This window comes from Bidens hawaiensis, unplaced genomic scaffold (genome assembly GCF_021521415.1).
Source record: "Bidens hawaiensis isolate Kalapana, Puna unplaced genomic scaffold, B.hawaiensis_p1.1 tig00015856_1, whole genome shotgun sequence".
Lineage (NCBI taxonomy): Eukaryota > Viridiplantae > Streptophyta > Magnoliopsida > Asterales > Asteraceae > Bidens > Bidens hawaiensis.
This window is the reverse complement of record NW_027492419.1, coordinates 263,301-285,535: the sequence shown is the minus strand read 5'-3', so window position 1 is coordinate 285,535 and position 22,235 is coordinate 263,301.

The following is a 22,235-nucleotide window of genomic DNA, read 5'->3' as shown; positions in this document are numbered from 1 at the left end:
ACTTGTTAAGATAAACGAGTCAGGCTTAAGATAAGGAAGTGACCTCCGACTGAATCTGATGCAAACAAACACAATTTAAGCCAACAAACAATATATCTGCGTTTTTTGTTATTATTTTCAAGATCTGAATCAACTCAAATTGTTGTTGAATAGCAGTCAACTGATTTTTTTTTGCCTGCGTTGTCTCTTTTTGTTCTGTTGTAGATTTTTTGTGTTCATTGATTTAGGTTTCTTCATCCTGATGACTTGTTGAATGATCATATGGGCCATCAATAATGCTTGTTTTTATTTCTGTTTGTTTTGTGGTTGACACTTGACATTGTTTTTTGGATTCAACCAACAGCTGTATACCGGAGAAGAGGAAAGGATTGAAAATTCTTAAACCAGTAAAGTGGTGCAGGACATTTTTGTTTTCTAAAATTAACAAAAAAGTAGAGTTTTGACACTGATCAAACGCTAGGTTTCTACTTTTTGAAATAATGAAGGTTATCCAGCAAGATTAAGAAAGATAAACTGGATTTTGAGACTTTTTAGAGAAATAACCTATTTTGGTAACGGTAAATAGTTTCAAAAGAGCCGGTTTTTTAAAATACTTTGGTAACAACCCCTTTGTAAAAAGAAGAAAGTGTTATGATATTAGCCCTAATTATAACAATATTTTCGAAGTAATAACTGAACTAAGAAATATGCTGAGTAAACAATATGATATCTTTTTTACTTCTGGATATCAACCTTCGTTCAAATCATTCTATTTATAATGCAAAAACTACTGTGCAAAAGTACTATTTAAGGAGACAAACGAAATATAATTGGTGCATATAAAAATATAGTTGGTGAAGTCATGGTGTCATACAAATAATAGTGTCGGTGTCGGTAATTCATAACACTCCCCCTTGGATGACACCATTTCAAAACGTCGGAGTCTTGAAGTACTGCCTCATTAAAAACCTTGCTAAAGGAAAACCCAATGGGAAAAAAACTTTAGCTAAGGGAAAAAGAGTGCAGTATATAGCTCCCCCTCAAATTGCAGGTCGTTACATTGTTCGTACATGGCGCATGCCAATATCATGAACATGTTTCCTGAATGTTGCTGTGGGAAGTGCTTTTGTGAAAAGATCAGCTGAGTTGTTGCTGGACTGGACATATCTCATTTCAACCTGATTGTCTTTAATAAGGTCTCGAGTATACTCAAAGTATCTTGGTGGTATATGTTTTGTTCTGTCACTTTTGATATATCCTTCCTTCATTTGCGAGACACAAGCTGCATTATCTTCATAGATAGGAGTTGGAATTCGATCTTTCTCTAGTCCACAAGAAATCAATATGTGTCGTGACATAGATCTTAACCATACACATTCTCTTGAAGCTTCATGCAATGCAATGACTTCAGCATGATTTGAAGATGTTGCAATGAGTGTTTGTTTCTGAGAACGCCATGAAATCGCAGTTCCTCCATTCTTAAATGCATATCCAGTTTGAGATTTTGCTTTATGGGGATCAGATAAATAACCTGCATCTGCATAACCAACTAACCCTTCTTTTGAATCGTTAGGATAAAATAAACCTAAATCAACAGTTCCTTTTAAATACCGAAAAATATGTTCAATGCCATTCCAATGTCTTTTAGTAGGGGATGAACTTAATCTTGCCAATAAATTAACTGCAAAAGAAATGTCAAGTCTTGTACAGTTAGTAAGATACATAAGTGCTTCAATTGCACTGAGGTATGGTACTTCGGGACCAAGAATCTCTTCATTATCTTCGCAATGACGAAATGGATCATTGTTAACATTGAGTGATCTAACAACCATCGATGTGCTTAAAGGATTTGCTTTGTCCATATTGAAACGTTTTAAGAGTTTCTCAGTATAAGTTGACTGATGCACAAGTATCCCATTATGCATATGCTCAATTTGTAAACCAAGACAATATTTGGTTTTTCCAAGATCTTTCATTTCGAATTCTTTCTTTAAAAGAGCAATTGCTTCATTAATTTCTTTTTGTGTCCCAATTAAATTTAGATCGTCAACATACACAGCTATGATCACATATCCTGATGTTGTCTTCTTGATGAAGACACATGGACAAATAAGATTATTTGTGTATCCTTTGCTTATCAAATAATCACTCAAACGATTGTACCACATCCTTCCAGATTGTTTCAGTCCATACAAGGATCTTTGTAATTTGATGGAATACATTTCCTTAGGCTTTGAGCTTATTGCATCGGGGAGTTTAAATCCTTCGGGAATTTTCATATAGATGTCACTATCTAGTGATCCATACAAGTAAGCTGTGACAACATCCATAAGGCGCATCTCTAAATTTTTAGAGACTGCTAAGCTGATTAAATATCTAAACGTAATAGCATCCATGACAGGAGAATACGTTTCTTCATAGTCAATTCCTGGCCTCTGAGAAAAACCTTGAGCTACAAGTCTTGCTTTATATCTTGTAACTTCATTTTTCTCATTTCGTTTTCTCACAAAAACCCATTTATATCCTACAGGTTTCATTGACTTTGGTGTAATGACAATAGGTCCAAAAACCTTTCGATTGTTTAGTGAGTTTAATTCAGCTTGCATAGCATCTTTCCATTTGTTCCAATCTTGTCGATTTTTACAATCATCTACAGATTTTGGTTCAGGGTCATCATTTTCTTCCATGATATCGCTTGCCACAGAATAAGAAAATATATCATCAATATTTTCCATTTCATCTCGATCCCACATTATATGTGATTTACCATAGTTTATTGACAATTCTTTATTGGAATCATTTATTTCTTACTGAGGAAATGTTATATCATTTATTCTTTCCTGAGGGAAGGTTTTGTCAATCATTCCTTCCTTAGGGTCAGTATCCTTCTCAGAACCCTTTCTTTTTCGAGGATTTTTATCCTTTGAACCGATTGGCCTTCCACGTTTTAAACGTTTTTGAGATTCATGAGGTGCATTATTATGGTTTTGCTTGCTTGGAATCTCAACTCGAGCTGGAGCATTAGCAGCTGGTATATGAGATTTAGTGACCCTGTTTATATCAGTAAATGCATCAGGTAACTGATTTGCAATTTCTTGTAGATGTATTATTTTTTGAACCTCTGTCTCACTTTGTTTTGATCTTGGGTCTAGGTGTAACAATGATGGCATACACCATGATATATCTCTTTCTTGCTTTTTCATTTCTCCCCCTAATGTCGGGAACATTGTCTCGTTAAAATGACAATCAGCAAAACGTGCTGTAAATACATCACCTGTTAAAGGTTCAAGGTATCTTATGATGGAAGATGTTTCATATCCAACATATATTCCCAACCTTCTTTGGGGACCCATTTTTGTGCGTTGTGGTGGTGCAATAGGAACATACACAGCACAACCAAAAATTCTAAGATGAGAGATATTTGGCTCATTTCCAGAAACAAGTTGTGTGGGAGAGTATTTATGATTTATACTTGGTCTTACGCGGATTAATGATCCAACATGCATAATTGCATGACCCCAAATAGAAACAGGGAGTTTTGTCCTCATTATTAATGGTCTAGCTATTAGCTGTAGGCGTTTGATCAACGACTCGGCTAAGCCATTTTGTGTGTGTACATGAGCAACAGGGTGTTCTACAACAATCCCCACAGACATGCAATAATCATCAAAAGCATGTGATGTAAATTCTCCCGCATTATCAAGCCTTACTCTTTTAATGGTATAATCCGGAAAATGTGCACGTAATTTGATAATTTGAGCAAGAAATTTTGCAAAAGCAACATTACGAGTCGATAATAAAGAGATATTAGACCATCTGCTGGATGCGTCTATTAAGACCATGAAGTATCTAAATGGTCCACATGGTGGATGAATTGGTCCACATATGTCACCTTGAATTCTTTCAAGAAACATTGGTGTTTTCTTTATCGACTTTTAATGGCGAAGGCCTTGTAATTAATTTTCCAAGAGAACAAGATGTACATTGAGGCATTTTATCTATTTTGTGGATCTTTTGACCTTTCAGTGGATGCCCATGTGTATTTTCAATGATCCTTTTCATCATTGTGGATCCTGGATGGCCTAATCTGTCATGCCATAAGTTTATGATACCAGAATCGCAACAATTTTCTTTGACTGTCATATGTGCTTGAGGCACATTTATATATGTATAATGCAAACCAGAATGGAGCATTGGCAATTTTTCCAATATTTGATCTTTGCTTATGATATGCAAATATTTTTCATTACTAACAGTCCTTGACTGAGTATCATATCCATTATGATATATGTTTCTGAAACTCAACAAATTTCTTGTTGATTTTGGGGAAAATAAAGCATTTTCTATTTTGAGCTTTGTACCATTTGGTAATGCTAAAATAGCTTTTCCCACTCCTTCTATCAAGTTTGTAGGACCTGATATTGTATTGATGATCCCTTTTGTTGGTTTCAGTTTATAAAAATATTTTTTAGATCTAAGTATAGTATGCGTGGCTCCACTATCCGCTATACATATATCTTCTTCATTTGTTTGATCTTGTGCTCCGGTGATTTTCATTTTAAATATTGAAAAATATTAAGAAAAAAAAATAAGTGTATAACGAAGACATATGATATTTTAATAAGAACTTTATTTAATTGAAACACAAGTAGTACATGAAAGAGGAACTACATAATTAAAGATAATGAGAACACACTTAATAACTGCATCTAATTATAGTAGTCAAGCAACTTTGTTTCAAAGTTCTACCCCAAAGTCTTCAACGCTCAGCTCAGCATTGATATTATTAAAGTTATCAACATGGTTCACTTCTTTCTCTTTTCATTTTAGAGAGGCTTGGTACAGTTCACACAGATGTGGAGCTGTGCGACAAGCCTTTGCCCAGTGGTTTGTACTTCCACATCTAAAACATGAAGTGCCATTGTTTTCGGACCTACCAGCTTCATTCCATTTATTTTGGTGGTTAGAATTGGTATTGTGTGGGACATGATAATTATTGGCTCTCTGGTTACGACCACGGCCACGACCATGACCGTAAGAGTTATTGTTCCATTTGAATGGATGCTTACGATCATTAAAATGTCTTTTGTCAAAATGATCACGTCCACGTCCACGGCCTTGTCCTCGACTTTGTTCCCATTTATGATCAGAATTTTTATGAGAACTTTTGTGAGCAACATGTGCTTCTGGTATTGCTAATGAACCCGTGGGACGAGATTGATGATTTTTCATCAATAATTCATTATTTTTCTCTGCTACAAGGAGTAATGCATTTAGATCAGAGTATCTCTTAAAATTCTGCAAACGATAATGTGTTTGCAAGTTTATATTTGATGCATGAAACGTAGAGAAAGTTTTCTCTAACTTTTCTTCCTCTGTTACGGGATACCCACAAAATTCTAGCTTTGAACAAATTCGGTATAAAGCAGAGGTGTAATCATTTACCCTCTTAAAATCTTGGAACCTAAGACTGTTCCATTCATCTCTAGAAGTAGGAAGTAAAACTTCCTTTAGATGACCGAATCTGCTTTTCAAATCTTCCCATATCATATATGGGTTATCATAATTAAAATACTCATGCTGTAGTAATTCATCAATATGTTTATGGATGAAAACATCAGCTCTTGCTTTATCCTGGTCAGAGCAATCATTGTATTCTTGGATTGCGTCTAACACATCCATATATTTTAAATGTCTTTTGACATTTGCTGTTCAAGACATATAATTTTCTCCAGAAATGTTGAGTGCAGGGAATTCGAGTTTTGCTATATTTGACATTTTGTTGCTAAACATAATAAGATAAATATTAGAATCCATATATATCAATCAACAATGAGATACAATACATTGGTAGAGCTATAAACATATAAAAGAAAAAGAAAATGCCGAAATCTTCAGATGGGAGATTAAAAATTAGAATGAGAAGTAGTATAAGCATTATAGTGACCAACAGTAAAACCGGGTGAATCATTTTGAGAACTTTATCTTGGATAAATTTAATATGAAGAATGTTTGTTGTAAATGAAATGGGGTTAATGATTGGTTATTTATAGTGAAAATTTATAACCTTTTACAACGGTTATATTACCGTTTATAACGGTAACATTACCGTTTGTGTGTATATATATAATATATAATATTAATTATTTTAAAGTAAGATAATAAATAAGATATTAAATACAGTTTATTTTATAAAATATATATAATTAGTATGCACAATAATAAGAATAGAATTGTTAGTGTAAATAAATCTAACTTCTAAATGAGATATTAGTGTGCATATATAAATAAAAGTTAGAATAGTTATCAAATTTTAATAACAATGTTTATACACATTATTGCTATTACTCAGTATATTAGTTAGTATATGTATATGCATAGATATATATCTAATGTACATAATTAAAGAAGTGTTTATGATGCTTATGTAGATACCTTTGTGTCTATTACCTTTCTTGGTTAGGATATAAGCGGGCTCGTGCTGATAACGTGTTATGATATTAGCCCTAATTATAACAATATTTTCGAAGTAATAACTGAACTAAGAAATATGTTGAGTAAACAATATGATATTTTTTTTACTTCTGGATATCAACCTTCGTTCAAATCATTCTATTTATAATGCAAAAACTACTGTGCAAAAGTACTATTTAAGAAAAACGAAATATAATTGGTGCATATAAAAATATAGTTGGTGAAGTCATGGTGTCATACAAATAATAGTGTCGGTGTCGGTAATTCATAACAGAAAGAAACACTCCGCACACAGAAACACTCCGCACACGTAATAATTGTTGGACCCGACCCATGTTCTCATACATATGACCCTGGCCCATGACCTTGATGGTGGGCCCTATATCTATCAATTAATTACGACAAAATCACACCGAATTGGTGTTACTTTGATGTATTTGCAAAATTATAGGTGTATTTATACCTTATTATTATTATTATTATTATTATCTCAATAAAGAACAACATTATAGTTGTATTTATACCTTATTATTATTATTATTATTATTATTATCTCAATAAAGAACAACATTTACTGCACCCACATTACCTCTGGAGTCTTAATTCAGCTCTAACGTACAAGTTTATAAAGCATGAAGTACAAGTCAATAATGCACGATTGAACAACAACAAACACAAAGATGCATTTACACACAAAATTTTGGTATTAATTAATTAATTTTACGAGAGCCAGCAATTCGATTCAAAATTACATCCAGAATTTATGAATTTAAATAAAGCTCCTTTAATAATAAATAAAATAAAATAAAATAAAACAATAGAACCGAACCAAACGACACCGTTCAACGACGGCAGCGCGTGATGGCACTGCACCCGCGCGTGTAAGGATTGGCCTGACCTCCCGACCGGCAGTTGTAATACGACGCGCCACGCCGCGAACACGGGACGTTGTTCTTGCTGAGCGCACCGTAGCTGATGTATCGCCGAGTGGTTGCTAAAATGCGCCGTGTGGTTTCGCTGTTCATCGCAAACTCTTCCACGTCATCTTCTAGATCCAGATCTGCGCCGCCGACGGCCGGAATCCAGCTCAGACTGTGGTCCGCAGCAACGGCTGGATATGAGAGGTGTGTGATGAGGATTAGAGCACAGATCAGGAGCAGAGCGGTGGATTTGGACATTTTTTTGGCAGTGGTTGGTGGTTTCTCTCTCTAGAAATGAGTAAAGGTGACAGTGGTGATAATGGTTGCAAATAAGAGGAGGTTTTAAAGGAGAGACACTGTATTTACATTTGGACCTTATACTATTCTATAATTGTTGTTTTGTGCCTTTTAAGTTATCGTCAAACTTAATTTTCTGACTTCAGTTACCATCGACTACTTCAACTCCCAACCCCCACAGGTATATATATATATTCAACCATATAACAAGAGTTCTTGAACGAATTGCTAAGTTACTTTTTTTAACAACAAACCAAGTTGGCCAACTTAGTTGGTTCGGACGGATCGAATAAAATGGTTCGAATTTGACAGTTTGAAACATACTCTATTTTAAGCTCACCAGAAAATATGTTAACTAAATGATAAAGATGGTTCATCAATATAAGAGCATTCTCATCCAACCCCTCATATTATGTGAGGGGTGTTTTTATAATTTAGAGAGTGATTCAAGGTGTTGTGAGTGAAGAGTTTTTATATTTTAGAAAAAGTAGTGATTTTTCTGTATATTTGAAAAGTTACTGTTCATCCCCTATAATTTTTTAATATATTTTGAAAGTGGTTGTGAGTAAAGGAAAGAGAAAAGGTAATGATAAAAGGTATAAAAAATATTATTTAATTGAAATGGAGAGAGAAAATAAAGTAAGTTTTAGTGTAATTTTTTGTTTTGAGATAGGGGGTGGGATGAGAATGCTCTAACACATTTATTTGGCTTGAATAAGTTGATTGATTTTACTATTTTGTGGACCCTCTTTACTTGGAAACAATGGTCATGTCCAAGACATCTTACACTTCAAAGGGACTAAATGGTCACTAAGCAAAGTCAAAGTGGCAAAAGGTAAATTATAGCACGCGCATTTGCCATTGAAGTTTGTGAGATTGCAAAGGTGCCGATGATGCTTGTCCACGCTCCACGAACGTTGAGATGTTTTTCTGTATTTTGTCCTTTTCAATATTATTATAATTACGCTCCGCATAAGGTGCGCCCATATGCTGTATACATGTGTGAATATTCGGGTGGACAAAAATGAAATTGCATTAATTTTGACGTTATTTTACTAATATTGTGAAAATAATGTTAAAAGTGACGGAAGGTTAATCAGGCATCATGTGGTGACGTTGATAGTCGAAAGACAGGGGTACACGCACCAATCGGCCGGTGTCCCGATGGTTGAGTGTTATGTACCTAAAGTCTAAGGCTTGATGCAAAACTACTATCGTGTTGGGGTCTCACCGGAAGCAACCTCTCTATTCTTACGGGATAGAGGTAAGGCAGTCTACATCTTACCCTCCTCAGACTCTACCATAGCTTTGCTATTTGTGAGATTTACTGTGTACGACGATGACGATGATTATAATATTATTATAATTCATTCAAGTTTCTATGAATATGATTTTAGTTTTTTTTATCGGCCGACAACAGAGAATTATTTAGGTATTTCATACGGGGTGAGTCAATGTCAAAAGGTCACCGTTAGCTGGCCAAATCAAGCCGTACTGATCCCTTAAGCGTTTTGAAGTTAATCTTCAGTTTCGGGAAACTCCACCCGCCCGAAGGCCCATTGGTGGTAAAACTCGGACACCCTCAAGTTCGAACTGGAGATCACAAAGATCTCAGTATTCCTTCATTGAGTCACCCATACCCCTCCAAAGTGTTGTTTGTAGGGATTGAAATTCAGTCTCCATTAAAAAAACTAATGTTTCCTACTATTACACTATATTGAAAAGGATTAAATATGATTTTAGTTTAATTTATTTTTGAATAAACATATTTATTTCTAACCACACATTACCTTTTTAGTAGGATAACACAACGCAGTAAACAAGTCATGAGTAACCAAGTATAAAAAGTAGACACATCAGGAAAGAGTCATGTGTATTACAACACAAGTACCACTCTTCCGGAAAACAACTTACCTTCTTAATTTTCTATGCGAGTCAATCTATAAATATTTTTTCATATTTTGTGAAAAATATGAAAATATAAAAAATATACAAAATTAGACATCGTCATTTTGTAATTAAACTAAACTTGTTAGTTGTAACCAAATGTTCATAAGTGAAGAAACACTAACCGGACCCCGGACAGATTACTGGTAACCTGGGGGTTGGATAGCTGTTTCCCACGAGGGGTTGGACCCTTGGAAGATGGTTCTTCTGATAACCTGCAAAACAGACACCGTGAGCTCGTCACTGAGAAGGGGGGGGGTAGAGGTGGTCAAAAAAACCGGTTACGGAACCGGTTTGGCCGGTTTAACCGAAAACCGGTTTTTTAAAAACCGGTTTTTTTAAAAACCGGTTTGACCGGTTTACGTAACCGGTTTACGTATCGGTTATAAGTTTTGGACCCAAAACCGGTTTTATAACCGGTTATAAAAAAAACCGGTTTTTTTTAATAACCGGTTATTAAAAAACCGGTTAACCGGTTTTTAAAATAACCGGTTATTACCGTTATAAAAAAAACCGGTTAACCGGTTTTTTAATAACCGGTTAACCGGTTTAACCGGTTTTCGAACGTTACCAAACGGCCTTATAGCCGTTTTTTTGTGTTTTTGACCGTTTTTTAGCCGTTTTTTTTTGGTTTTTTTACCATTTTACCCCCACAAACATCTATATATAGTTTAGGTTGGGTATTGGTTAGATCACACTTGATTATACAACTCCAAAAGCTCTAAACGTTTATTTCATACGCGATTATACAACTCCAAACGCTCTTCTTTCGTAGTCGTTTATTTCATACTCGAGTATACCACTCTTAATTCGTAGTCGATTATCATGGCCTCCCAAAGTGCTGCTTCATCGGTCAACATGGGTGCCTCGAACACGGGAGAAACCGTCGTTCGGGTCATCCCCACGAAACGAAACCAAGATATTTGGCAACATTTCGACCTATGCGAAATGTCTAACGGAACCCAAAAAGCTAGATGCAAACATTGTTTGAAGTTTTATAACAAAGAAGCAAACTCCAGTTTAAGAGCTCATGTAGAAAAGCCCTCTTGCAAGGTCTTGAAGGACGAATCCGGAAGTAGTTCGCAGCCGGAGATGACGAATCAAGGAACGGTGTTTACGTACGACCTTGAAGCGGTACGTCAACAGTTTGGCAACTTTGTGATTCAACAATCACTTCCTTTCAACCACTTCGACAACCCTCAATTCACGCAGATGATGCAAACGTATGTTCAACCACGCTACCAACACGTAAGTCGTTCGACCCTTAGAAGAGATATGCTTAAAGCATGGAAAAACGCTAAATCCGAACTAATTTCATACTTTTCAAACTTACAAACTGGTGTGAACTTAACCACGGATGTGTGGTCGGTACCTAATGGTTCGCCCGACTCATACATTTGTGTGACGGCTCATTGGGTTGACCCCCGGTCGTGGCAAATGATGAAACGAACCGTTGCGTTTCAATTGTTTGATTACCCGCACACGGGTAGAAATATTTTTAAACTCTTGGATAAAGTCATTCGACAATACAAGATTGAAGATAAAATCTTTTCAATATCGTTTGATAACGCGTCCAACAATACGGCCGCGGTTGGCCATTTAAAATTAAAGTATAAACCTATCTGTGATGGAGCGTTTTTTCATAGCCGATGCATTGCACATATTATCAACTTGGCCGTGCAAGATGGGTTAAACGTGATCGAAACGCAAAGAAACAATTTTAAAAGAATGTTACGAGATGTTTTTAGCAACAATTCAACATTTTCAAGATACAAAAAATTTTGTGAAGAAGCTAACTGTCAATGGTTGGGGCCTAACTGGGATTGTCCAACAAGATGGAACTCGACTTGTGAAATGTTTGAGAAAGCCATCCAACAAAAACAATCGTTAATTGCGTTTCATCAAATTTTGTCAAATAGGGGTAAATGTGCACCGTACGATCCTAGAAACTGGTTATTGATTGAGATCGTTACGGAGGTTCTTCAAATTTTTAAATCTTGCACAAGTAGTTTATCCGGGGTTTACTATCCAACAAGCCCCATTGCTTTACCAAAAATTGCTGTCATGTGCACAAAGTTGAGTGACCTTCATTGTAGGGGTGCACCTTATTTTGATATGGGTGTAAAAATGAAAGAAAAATTTAAAAAATATTTTCAAGAACTACCCGCTGTTTTGACCTGTGCTGCTGCGTTAAACCCTTGCATCAATGTTGGTGGTGTTGAAGCTTTAATAGAAAAAATTTGTGATGAGCTAGGGTTAAACGACGATCAAAACCCCTATTATAGCCAAACTTTAAAGAATGATTTCAACACCACCTTGGCAAACATGTATGATGTTTACCTTACAAGATACGGGTCGTCTTCCCAAATTCATGACTCGTTAAGAGCTGTTGCCCAATCCCAATCCCAAACCGACCTTGAAATGGGGATGTACTACATGATTTGGGAAGACGCCGGTAAACGTCAAAGGGTAAACACCCCAAGCAGTGAACTTGGAAGGTATGGTGGTACCAACTTTGTGAAACACATGACTCCGGATGAATTTAGAAGTCTTGATTTGCTGGCTTGGTGGAGAGGTAAGGAGGATGAGTTTCCGATCCTCGCCGCCATGGCCAAAGATTTACTAACGGTCCAAGCTTCCACGGTAGCTTCGGAGTCTGCTTTTTCTGTTTCTGGCAGGGTTATATCGATTAGGAGGACTCGACTCACTCCACCAGCTGTAGAGATGTCGATTTGCTACAAGGATTACTTGGACTCTTTAGACAGGGCACAACATCAACGCTCACTCGAGGGGGAAATGGACTATGAGGCGGCCTTGTATGAAGACGAGGTCAATCAAGGACACACTCAACCAATGACCGATGAAGAAGCCGCGTACGACGATTACCTAAGGAATAGCTCGGGATCGGGTAGCGAAGAAAATGAGTAACAAACATCAACTTGTTAATGTAATCGTGTCTAAACATTCTTTAATGTTTGTATTTTTGAGTTACGAATATGCGATAACGATTTAATGTTTGTATTTTTAATGTAAAAGCTATAAATGAAAGTTATGTGTTTTTAATCTTCCAAGCAAAGAATGCTAACAACGAAACCCTAAACCCTAAAGCAAAAAAAAAAAAAAAAAAAAAAAAAAAAAAAAAAAAAAAAAAAAACCGGTTAACCGGTTAGACCGGTTTTTAAAAACCGGTTATAAAAAAACCGGTTTAATAACCGGTTCTAACCGGTTTCTAAACCGGTCCAAACCGGTTTGGCCGGTTTGAGTTTTCAGCAATAATAACCGGTTAATAACCGGTCCGGTTATTAACCGAACCGGTTTTTTTCTGGATAAAAAAAACCGGTCCGGTTAAAAACCGAACCGGTTTTTTCAAAAAAACCGATTTGTGCACCTCTAGGGGGGGGTTCCTCCTTGTGACCACCCTCCGACGTGAGAATCAGACTAGATTGCTCTTTAAATATAAAAGTATATTAAGAGATTGCTAGAGCAGATATCAGGTATATTATGATGATATAAGATAATGTAATAATGTCTTGAGATGATCATACCATTTGGGGTATTTATAGCCGAATGTAGGTTTCCAAGGAGGTATAGCCGGCTGCAACAGTGTTCCTGTTCATCAACAGTAGCCTACGCACGTGCCCTGCTGGTAGTTGGTGGGTAGGCAGCGGCTGATAGTGACCAGGCCTGCTGTATACTATTCCCTTTCCACCAACTGCCGGCTACGCACGTGGTATGACAGTAGTTGGTGAGTAGGCAGCGGCTAATAGTGATACAGTACAGGAGCATGCTGCTCGCCATACTGTATCAGTGAGCTGTCGTATCTCTGATCAGATCTTTCGCCCATACCTCGTCAGGTACAGTAAAAGATCCTTCAGTATACAGACTGGCTTATTTGGGCGGGAGTATTCCCCCTCCCGCCTCTGTGCGGGATTGCTCCCGGCTTTGCTCATTCCTTCAGGTGACACTGAATGATCGAGAGCTAAGTGCCTTGTGCGTGTAGCCATGCTGCGCGGGTGGCCTTCCCTAATGGCTTGTATCCGAGGCTGCGGGGACAGGCGGAGTCCTTCACCATTGGGAGGCTTTTCCTGCGGGACCAGCTTGCGTACTGCGCGTAAGGACGTCACGTCTCTGAGCATGGTTGGTTCTGCGGATCCAGTTGGTCTCTGCGCAGACGTCCCTGTTTAAGGTGAGTCTTGCGGGTCCAACTGGGCTCTGCTGGGACCTACCTCTTCAAGTCCCCCCAGTCCAATGTTCTTCTCATGAGTGTTTAATAAAGTGAGGTGAACTTTTGGACTTGAGCAAAGGGTTTTGAAAAGGGTTTTGTAAGGTTTTCCATGGGGATTCTTTCCGCGGAAGTCCTTATCACTTGCAGAAATGCCCGAGTTTCCTGCTTGGTCTTTGGGTATGATGCGGGTAGGTCTGTAACCTCCTCGCAAGTCAGGAGCATTGAGTCCCAGTTGTATGGATTTTCCATGAGGTTTTGGTAGTTTAGAACATAGTGATCAATTATGTTAAGACCACCAATTCCATCCTGGAGCTTCAAACAACGTCGTTCTCAATGTTCCCGCTATGCGGGGATGTTATTTCCGTTTCCGCAAACATTGCCCAGAAGATCCTTCCTGGTTTCAATTCCCAGCGGAGCGCTAGGTATGTGAAGGGTTTTGCCTTAACACTGTACCAGCGCTCGTCTTACGGTTACTTTACTTCCAAGGTATTCCTGGCGTCAATTCCCTGCGGGTGTTAGGTATGTGAAGGGTTTTGCCTTAACACTGTACCCGCAGCCGTCTTATAGTTACTTGGTTGCCGAGGTACTTGGCTTCAATTCCATGCGGGTGCTAGGTATGTGAAGGGTTTTGCCTTAACACTGTACCCGCATCCGTCTTTCGGTTACTTGTTCACCAAGGTTTACTTGGCGTCAATTCCCTGCGGGTGCTAGGTATGTGAAGGGTTTTGCCTTTACACTGTACCCGCATCCGTCTTACGGTTACTTATTTGCCAAGGTTCTTGACTTCAATTCCCTGCGGGTGCTAGGTATGTGAAGGGTTTTGCCTTTACACTGTACCCGCATCCGTCTTACGGTTACTTGTTTGCCAAGGTTTATTTGGCTTCAATTCCCTGCGGGTGCTAGGTATGTGAAGGGTTTTGCCTTTACACTGTACCCGCAGCCGTCTTACGGTTACTTGTTTGCCAAGGGGTAAAGGGGTATTTTCCCGCTTACTTTTTAATATTTTCGAATTTTTGAATTTTGAAATTCGAAGAGTTGGTGAAAAGATAAGAACAGTCCAAACCTCTGAAACGTCGTGCGACGGTTTCTTCTGACTGTGTCAGGACGTGCAGGAAGTTATGGTGACGTGACAGAACATGGTCATTCCAGTCGCTTTTTCAGGCGCGTTGGCGCGATTTTTCGGGCGCGTGGCCGCGAAATTACTGGCATACGTCCTTTCAACAGCTGTTGCCAGCTTGCTTTTTGCCACGTGTCATAGTTTCATTGCACATTCGATTTCTCTCTCCTCCGCATTAAATTCACCGCATTAATTGCGATTACTATATAAAGGGGGAGAGGGTTATTTGCAATTCACACTTTTCACTCTTCTCTTCATCTTTAAGGCGATTTCCGGCGAATACTCCTTTATTCAATCGAGCATTCTCTCGAAATCGTTCTCTTCTTCCTCTGCAAGATGTCTTCTCGTGATGCTGAAGCTATAGCTGACGACAGGAGTACTGCTGGCGAGTGCCAGTGTGCTCTGCCCGGCGATCAGTACCGGTACGTTGTCAGGAAGTTCATGCTCGATCATCTCGAGCCTGAGTTTCCTGAATCCCACCAGACCGTGTACGATGCCCCCAGAGGCAAGATCGGGGTTTATGCTGCATTTTTTGTCTATGGGAATCTTAGATTCCCATTGACAAAATTCGTTTACCGTGTCCTTGAGAGGCACGGTGTTCATTTGACCGAGCTGCACCCCATGGCGATCGCCAAGATTCGCCATTTTGAGTGGGTGTGCCGGATTTTGGGCATCGAGCCCCATGTGGACCGCCTGATGACCTTCTATACCTGGAGGTGCATCCAGGGGTGGTACACCTTGACGACCCGTATTAAGGGTCTGAAGATTTGCGACACCGAGCGCAGTCTTCGCGCGTGGAAGCAGGAATTCTTCTACATTTCTGCCCGCGCCATCCCCCTTGCCATGAAGTTTAAAAATGGCCAAGCGATACCGAGCCTTCACGCCCCCAACTACCAGGAGGCGGAATGGTTTTCGAAGATATCCCGGATCCAATCTCCGGTTTACCGGTTTGCGGAGTCCGGGATGGTCATGTTAGGGATGAGCCGGGTGTGGAAGGATGCGTCTCAGGTTCCCATCCTTCTCGAATACGGTTTGAACTCTATTCCCTATGGTATGTCTTGTCTTTCTTTTTGATACGCGTTTGTCTTCTAACTGTTTATTCTTTCAGAGGGAAATGATTTGGAGTCGCTTCTGTACCCGCGGGAAACCGACGGTCCTGCGCGGATGGGTACTCGTGCTCTGGACGAGGGCGAGTTGCCCATTCTGGAGCAAACGGCGGATCGGTTTGTGGAGGTCTATCCGCTGGGCCACGAGATCCTGAGCCACCGGCGGCCAGGTAAGGCGATATTCTTTCCTCAATCCCTCAATGCTGTACCCGCTGCTGGAATTCCTGACCTGTCTTCTTCTGAGGAATCCTCAGATGCTCCTCCGTTGGTGCGGAAGAAGAAGGCTGCTGCCGGCGTGAAGGGGAAGGAGAAGGCCTCCACAGCTGATCCAGTGGTTCTATCTGACTCGGAGTCAGATAGTGAAGAAGTGGCGGGGAAGCCCGGTGGTGAGAAGACCACTGCTCCGGAGGCTACGACCGTTACCTCCGGAGAACCAACGAAGACGACGGTGACCGGTACCAAGAGGCCGGCTCCATCGGGTTCCTCCCCGCCCGTCCGTACGTTCAGGGTCAAGAAAACCCGTAAGTACAGTCATAATGTCTGTAGATTTATCACTTCATAAATTTATCCAACACTCTCCTCTTTGTGCAGGCGTGGATGTTGACGCATTCCGGGGTGAAGCGCAGAGGAGTACCCTTCCGCCAATGATGGTAGGCTTGGTCAGCCTACCTGAGGCGTCGACCCAGGTGACCGCGCCTGCTTCCGCTGGTTCAGTTGCTCCTGAGCAGACTGTTCCAGCTGATATGACGTCCCCGCCGGCCGTGAGTGCGATTTTTACAGCATCCTTCACAGAGCCGGCGGTTACTGCTGCTGCTGACTACGAGGCGGCGACCACGGCGGCGACCACAACGGCGACCACGGCGGCTGCCACCATGCCCGCGCCACCGGCACCGATGGTCGGATCATCAGGTACGCGCAGGGCTTCCCGCCGATCTTTGCCACCTTCCCGTCTGCCTGACCTGTTGGATGGATTTCCTTTAGGTTCAGGTGATGGGTTTGGCGGCTATCGGCCTGTCATTGACCCTACAGGTGCGTGGGGTTCCTTTCTTTTTCCCTTGTTTTTTATCATCTTTTCCTTACTGCCTTTGTTTCTTTTGCAGTGTCGGATTCCAATGAAGTGTATGTTCCGCGATGGAACATACGCCGAGGAACAACCCTTCGTACCCCTGTGGAGTGCGTGGACTGGGCTCGCCACGCTGCTCCTCATGGTGCGTTGGGGGAAGCCATGGCTAGCTACCAGGAGGGTAGGCTAACCAATGAGCTTCGGGTTCTCCAAGCCCGGATGCAGCCGCGCGTCGAGCTGCTTTGTCGTGAAAACGACAAGTTGAAAGCAGCTCGCGCCAAGGACGTATCTGAGGCGCGTGCTCTTCGGGAGGAGAACCAACAGCTGGCGGCAGCTGCCGCCGACAAGGAGAAGGCCTTCAAGGCCCCCGAGGTTGAAGTTCAGGCGCGACTCGAGGCCCGCTCCAAGGCTGCCCAAGATGTGAATGAACAGCTTCGGCTGGCCAGGGAGACACTAACCGGACCCCGGACAGATTACTGGTAACCTGGGGGTTGGATAGCTGTTTCCCACGAGGGGTTAGACCCTTGGAAGATGGTTCTTCTGATAACCTGCAAAACAGACACCGTGAGCTCGTCACTGAGAAGGGGGGGTTCCTCCTTGTGACCACCCTCCGGCGTGAGAATCAGACTAGATTGCTCTTTAAATATAAAAGTATATTAAGAGATTGCTAGAGCAGATATCAGGTATATTATGATGATATAAGATAATGTAATAATGTCTTGAGATGATCATACCATTTGGGGTATTTATAGCCGAAGGTAGGTTTCCGAGGAGGTATAGCCGGCTGCAACAGTGTTCCTGTTCATCAACAGTAGCCTACGCACGTGCCCTGCTGGTAGTTGGTGGGTAGGCAGCGGCTGATAGTGACCAGGCCTGCTGTATACTATTCCCTTTCCACCAACTGCCGGCTACGCACGTGGTATGACAGTAGTTGGTGAGTAGGCAGCGGCTAATAGTGATACAGTACAGGAGCATGCTGCTCGCCATACTGTATCAGTGAGCTGTCGTATCTCTGATCAGATCTTTCGCCCATACCTCGTCAGGTACAGTAAAAGATCCTTCAGTATACAGACTGGCTTATTTGGGCGGGAGTATTCCCCCTCCCGCCTCTGTGCGGGATTGCTCCCGGCTTTGCTCATTCCTTCAGGTGACACTGAATGATCGAGAGCTAAGTGCCTTGTGCGTGTAGCCATGCTGCGCGGGTGGCCTTCCCTAATGGCTTGTATCCGAGGCTGCGGGGACAGGCGGAGTCCTTCACCATTGGGAGGCTTTTCCTGCGGGACCAGCTTGCGTACTGCGCGTAAGGACGTCACGTCTCTGAGCATGGTTGGTTCTGCGGATCCAGTTGGTCTCTGCGCAGACGTCCCTGTTTAAGGTGAGTCTTGCGGGTCCAACTGGGCTCTGCTAGGACCTACCTCTTCAATAAGTTACATGTTTCCTTGTTTTCGTGTGTAGCAAACTGGATTTTAAATCAACTTGTCTCTCAAAATATGTAACAGTACATACGTGTTTGTAAGTGTGTTCATGCTTGATGTGATCATATATTCTTGTATATATGTTTGACTAGTAAATTTTATTGTGATGTACAACAAACATATATAATATGTTACAAAATAGCAATCATTCTCACGAATGTAGGTTTTCATGTTCATTTCGTCATAAGACTTATTTTTAGGTACAAGGTTGTAATCATGAATCAATTTCGAGTGATTGTCATAATTGAATCGTTTAAACTAGTAATTTCATAAAGATATACAACAAACGTAATGTGTTTACAAAGTACTAAGTAGCTAACATGCTCACGAATACAAGTTTTCCTGTTCACTTCATGTCTTCATCACAAAATTACGTTTAGGTTTAGGTTTAAATGGCTAATACTTTTGGGTTGAACATCATACCAAGCTTCTCATAACAAGGATGCACCGATTACTTTAGTTAGCCGCAAAATTCCCCTTTAATAATACTCTAGGGATGCATATATTATTTAAATTTTCATGGAATAATCTTTCAAAAGACTTTTTGATGGTTCCTTTCTTAACATTTTTAATCGTATGTGTTTGTGGGCCAATTATTAATAATATTTAAACTGGGAATATTTATGTACCAAAAATATATATGCTGAATTAATTGCTTTAATAACGCGGAAATAGTTGATTGCTTTTGTATGATAAAAGGAATAATATTTACAACTTGTAAACACGAAACATAGAAAAAAACTATTAACTCCTAACCCTAAGGTTCCAGGTTCAAGTCCTGAGGAGATCAAAAAATTCACTTTTTAGAAAAAAGAAAAAAACTATTAAAATATGTCACTTAAAAATCTGACCGTTTAACTCAATAATTTGAAAACGCTTTCATGATTTATCTACTTATTTAATATAAAAGTTTAATATACTAGTTTAAAACTAACGAAAAATATATCATAAAAACGAGTATGTTATCCTCTTTAAAATGAGTATGGTATTGATATACTTTATAAAATTTAAAAAAATAACATGTTAAGTACGCATAATGGGGCAGGTCAGGTGGGCTCGAGCCATGGGACAGCCCAGATTATGGTCGGAATGAGTCGATACAAAAAAGGTTGATTTGGTTCGAGTTAAGTTAGTACAAGTTCGGGTCAAAAGAGGTCAACTCAAAACAAGTTTTGGGATAAAACGGTGTACTGGCATCAGTTACGTGTATGATGACGCGTTACGCGTGTACCAACATCGGATTGCATGTGCACAAATGTTGTGTGACTTACTTACCAACACCGGTTACACGCCTGATGTCACGTTATGCGCATACATCATCGGGTTATGCACATACCGTTGCAAGATTTTGCACATGCTGACACCTAGGTGACGTGTTCGATGTTGGATTTGTGTGCACACACCGCCGCATCGTGCGAGTTTCCCGTCTAGTTATATATAAAGAGAATCCCAAATACCTCTTAATTTTTTAATTGTACAAGATTTGTTGCTAATTTTACATCATTTGTTGCATGTCTTTAGGTGGTTAAGAGTTGAGAATAAAGAGGGTGGACTTTTAAATCAATGTCACCCAACCCAACACATTAATTCTTTAAATTGCAATTACATTTTTTACTCTTCAACTATACTAAGCTTTTGTAAATTTAAATAATAATTACTTTTCTACCCCTTGAGTTTACCCATGTATTTGACAAGTTTATTTTTTTTTTGTTTTCTTCTATATCTTTTCATATATTATGTATTAAAAAAAACCGAGCGTACCATTACGTTGTCCTTATGTTTGTCAAAATTTTGATATGAAGTTTGTTGAATATCAAGGTACAGATTATAATATACAAGTCATTGTTACATCAATGTACAAGCTTTTGAAGGGTGTAAGTTACAACTTTTTTATTTGCAATTTTTTTCTTATGCATATAGCTTTGTTCATATTTTATTAAAATGTATCTCAAATACAAATAAATAATAATTTAGTATCATTATTATTATTATATAATTTACTATAAAACGATTACAATAAAGTGGCAGGCAAACAGGCAACAAGCTGCGCCGCAACCCCCTTTTGAACAGCAAAGCCAATCCTGCTAAAAACGAAGCTTTGAGACCTAGAAGCTGAAGAGGTTCCGTGTACGACGCGCTGAACCCTACTCAAAAATTTCACAGCCTCTGGAGCCAGAAAACCAAATGTATCAAAGGCAAATGGTAGAAAGACATGTTGATTATCTAAACAAGCTTTCTCGTGTTTAACAACTTTGCCCGATTCAGCCTTCAACGCAGCCTGACCCACAACAAACCCACGGTCCCTGAGCCCAACAAGAGGAGACACTCCTGTAAGATCCACACAGGCGTGTTTCCCCCCTGCCCACCCGAACACAAGAATATCAGCTGGTCGTAAAGTAGACCTCCCTTCAATAGGATCCGTGAGAAAGTTAACAGGGGCCTCCTTTTTAGCAGAAATCCCTGCCCGTTTAAGAACATCACACAGAACATCCCTAACCAGATCATGTCTGTATTTAAAGCCAGGCAATTCTTTGCAATGCACCGCATGGTCACCAAAAGAATCCAAACAGACCTTGCGACAAATTGGGCAAGGTTCATCCGTCGGGAACATAGGGATCATTAACCGGTACTTAAGGATAGCCCGATACTCCAAACCCGACATACGTTGGCCTAATCCTTCAATGGGGATAGCCGTTAGAAAATCCTGAGCCCGAGGAGCCCGAGTGCATTCAAACACCGCCTTTTGGCGAGGGGATAGATCAAACTTCACTTCTAAACTCTTGACGATTCCACTAAATAAGGCACTCGCCACAACATGTTGGGCTTTAGGGGGGGGGGGGGCGGTGTCCTTATTAGAGAACCCGCTAAGATCAAAATCTGGAAGTGAAGTACGTAAACGATCCATCGCACACCCATAATCAGAGTCCAACCTATGAATATCACAACCCCGAAGAATATGGTCTTGCAAACACCACGACTGTGCTCTCGAAGCCACAAAAGCATATGTAGATACATCCTCGGCCGAACAGAGACCCAACCCCCCATAACGGATCGGAAGTGACGCCAACCTCCATTGGAGATCCCCAAAGAACGGACCTCCACAAACCACGATGTCCTCAATCGCCCTTCGAAGACCATTGTCAAATATAGAAACAGCTTCCCCCACATACATAGGTTGGCATGTTAAAAAAAATTTTCAACAATTAAAAATTCTCGACTTCGTGTTAAAAAAAATACGTTATGTAATAAATTTCATATAATATATAAAATTTAATGATAGTAAACAATTAAAAAATTCTGCAAAAGTAAAAAAAAAATCAATCTTAGTTATATGTATGAGTTACAGTTTAAAACAAACCAGGTAACACAAGCAAAACAAATTAATATATTTAAAAGAAAATCGCGGCGAACATAAAAACAAAACCACAACATTGCAGCCACGAAGCAGGTGATATCAACGGTATTAACAGTAAATCGTAAAAAAATGTCTTGAGTAAAAAATTTGTTTAAAAAAACAAAAATAAAAATTGTTGATGTGGCCTAACCATGTCCAACCATGTGGACCAACGACGTGCTTATATTACTAAACAATTTTATTCACTAAGTTTATCAATTTTTCTTCATGTATTTTA